The following is a 3,518-nucleotide window of genomic DNA, read 5'->3' as shown; positions in this document are numbered from 1 at the left end:
ATCTTCTGTTTCCACAGATGTAGTCAATTTGATTTCTATGTGTTCCCTCTGGCAAAGTCCATGTGTATAGTCGTCTGTTATGCTGTCTAAAGAAGTTATTTGAAATGAACAAATCTAAAAATTATTACGGTGGCAGGGAAACTAGAGTACTGGAAATAGAACAGCCAGAATGGATTGAATGAGAATAGTGACACGTTGTGAAAAATGTAAACCAGTATCACTAATTTGTGTAGAATTTATTAAAAGGAAACCTAACTTGCTTTGTAAACTTTCTCCTTAAACAAAATGTTAATTTTAAAAAAATTGAAATTCTATTTCCCTCTATTTTCGTTCTACTAACAACATTCAAAACACCAAAGTTCATCTTTAGAAAAGTAAGTATGTATGTACAGACTAGTGACTACTAAGAAAGTTAAAAATAAAATAGCATAAAGGTAGAAAGATGATGAACACCAGGTGTGTTTAAGAATCGTCTTACTGGATGCTTTTGCAAACACTTATCTCAGCCAAGCAATTTCTCATCAAATTTGTCAACTGCACAGTATTACGTAGGGAAAAAAGGAGGCATATCTTTCTGATGCTGTTAAGAGAATGGGGTTGCCTAGACTATCAGGATATCATCCTTTTAAGAGGTTCTTTACATTCCCTATTGGAACACTGTTTTAAGTTCATAACCTCTACAAAAGTCTTAGAACATTAACCATATTTTGCCTCCTGAACTTATTCCTCCATGCCTCACTTCATCTTTTTTAAATTGGTCTGCTCAATAATACAACCATGACATCATTTTCTCCTTAGAAGCATCTTATATAAATGGAAGGGCTAGCGTTTAATCTCTTTAAAGCTCAGGTTAGGAGCCCTGGTGGTGCCATGGGTTAAACATTGGGCTGCTGACTAAAAGGTTTGAACCCACCAGCCTTGAACCCACCAGCCACTCCATGGAAAAAGAGATGGTTGACTTCTGTAAGGAGTCTTAATGTGGCATTGTAGGATAAGCACTGGACAGCTAACCATGAGACAGGTAGTTCAAACCTACCTGCTGGTCCTTGGGAACTCTAGGAAAATGTTGCCCTTTTGATTTTGAATGATTGTTCCCTTATTCATAGTGAGCATACCTTACTAGTTTTGTTGTGTCCCCTATATTCGTATCTGCTGCTTGGCTGAAAGTTGGGTCAGAAGGGTGAGTTCCTTTCCGGAACTGAAGGGTGGTCAAGGACCATAGTCTCAGGTTCCTCCAGTCTCTTTCTGACCAGGAAATCCTAAATTTTGATGCACATACTTTGCCACTCTACCCAGGACTTTCTAATGGGGTCCCTTTCAGAGCAGTTGGTAGTGGTTACTGGGCACCATCTGTTCTCAGAATCATGGAGACTGTTGTACTCATGATCAACTAGTCCTCTGGACTAATTGATGCAAAGCCTCTTCAATTATCATCACTATTCTTTCTTTTGCATATGGAGAGACCAATAGCTGTGTCTTAGCTGTACCTCATGAGTTTTTAAGATTCTAGACACTACTCACCGAAGTAGGATGTAGAACATTGTCTTTGTGGACTGTGTTTTGTCAATTGACCATGGTGTCCCCTAAGATTATGGTCCTGTGCACCCAGGCCCAGCAATTCATGGCCTTAAGGTATGTATCTAAGAAGTTTTCATAATTTGCCTGTTGTATGCTCCACCACATCCATGGCTGTGTTTACAGAAAAGGTAAATACTCATGTACCAATATCCTCTTTCAAACTCATATATTTGTGGGAAATATAAGTATATATATATATATAACCCATTCTTCTCCCTATGCCCATTCAGCCTGTGTCTCTGTCTGATGTCTACCCACATAACATTGCTGTTCCAAGATTGTAAATATATATTTACATTTTCATACTAAAAGAAACATTCTTTGATGGTTACCACAGGTGGGAGGGAAGGGAGAATCCCTCACTGGCTAGAGGGATATAAACTGACCTGACAGGAAGCGCAATATACAAGAAGGGGGCAATATACAAGAAGGAGGAGGTTGGCATTAGAATGATGAAGACAGATGAAGACATAGGGAGGTATGAAAGAGCTAAAGGGGATTTTGTTGTTGTTAAATGCCGTTGAGTCGGTTCCAGCCCATAGCGACCCTGTATAGGGTTTCCTAGGAGCGACTGGTGAGTTTGAACTGCCGATCTTGATGTTCAAACAGCTTTGCAGTCTGGTGCATTAGCCCACAGCACCACACCAGGACTCTTTCAATGCATGTTGTTGTTGTTAAGTGTCATCGAGTCGCTTCTGACCCATAGCGACCCTGGATAGGGTTTCCGAGGAGCAGCTGGTGAGCTTGAACTGCCAATCTTGCAGTTTAAATGCCCTTAATTCTAAGTGTAGCCCACTCCAATTAAACTAGAGTTGTTGGCTTTTAAAGAAATGGAAGTGGTGGGATCTAACTGATATTTAGCAGCAATGCCAAAGTGAGTGCAGGTTTACTTAAGTGTTAAAATCTTCACATACTTTCTGATAAATTGATCCTCCAAATTCTGTCCCATCATTGACATTAATGTTTGTAACTGGAAGGTCCCAGTCCTATAACCCCACTACAAAGTTATTCTGTGTCAGTTTTGATTTGGCACTGTCAAAGGCCATCTGGTAAGCAGCAAACCAGCCTTCCTAACCAAAGACAGCTGAACCATGGATTGCAGGTCCAGCAAAATCAAAGTTGACATCATATCCAAGGTTTCTGCACTCCCTCTTGTAAGAAAACTTGATTTTACCACTTTTCTTTCCCATGTTGGATGAGAAGGTGGTCTCAAATGTCAATTTCAAACCTTGACAAATTCAGTCTTCAGTTGCTGTTTCTGTTCCCAGAGTGTTATCAGTGTTTCATTTTTGTGTGAAAGTCAGACCATACATCACTTATATTTGGTCTCCAAGGTTCCAGTGACTTTACCAGTGTCTGTGTTGGATGAACTAAATGTGGAGAATCCCACTCCACTGCATGACTTTGTATCCACATTCAGTTTCACCAACCCCAAACCAAATCCTTAGTTGAAGAGTTCCCTTGCAGCTTTGCAGAAGTCAGCATATGATGGAGAAATGCACATTGGCCTCAAGTAGCTCTGCCTGTAGGTTGCCATGGCAAGGCAGCAGAGCTGGTGACCTGATGGTCTCTTGAAGGGGGCCGCAGTGGTGCTCCACTCCCGGCTGAGGCTGCTGCACTAGTTCAATCGAGATACAGCTGTTGCGGCTGAGAACGAAGTTGAAGTTGCCGCACGTTTCTTTTTCTTTTTTTGTATATGTTGTATATGGTGTGAGATAGGGTCTTGTTTCATTCTTCTGCAAATGGATTTCCAGTTTTGCCAGCACCAATTGTTGAAGAGACTCTCTCTTTCTTATGTATTATATTTTGACCCTTTCTCAAAGATCAGCTGAGTGTATAAGCATGGATTTACTTCTGGGTTTTCAATTCTGTTCCACTGATCTATGTATCTTTAGTTGTACCAGTACCATGCTGTTTTCACCACTATGGCTATGTAGTAA

The 3,518-nt window shown here is 40.6% G+C and overlaps 1 pseudogene; it reads right to left on the bottom strand.

Annotated features, from left to right (window-relative positions):
• Window positions 1-2,359: 2,359 nt before the first annotated feature.
• On the bottom strand, window positions 2,360-3,082 carry LOC102826452 (annotated as a pseudogene).
• Between the last annotated feature and the right edge of the window lie 436 nt (window positions 3,083-3,518).

This window comes from Chrysochloris asiatica, unplaced genomic scaffold (genome assembly GCF_000296735.1).
Source record: "Chrysochloris asiatica unplaced genomic scaffold, ChrAsi1.0 scaffold00222, whole genome shotgun sequence".
NCBI classification, from domain to species: domain Eukaryota; kingdom Metazoa; phylum Chordata; class Mammalia; order Afrosoricida; family Chrysochloridae; genus Chrysochloris; species Chrysochloris asiatica.
The sequence above is the reverse complement of the archived record's forward strand: the minus strand, read 5'-3'. Positions and strand labels throughout refer to the sequence as shown.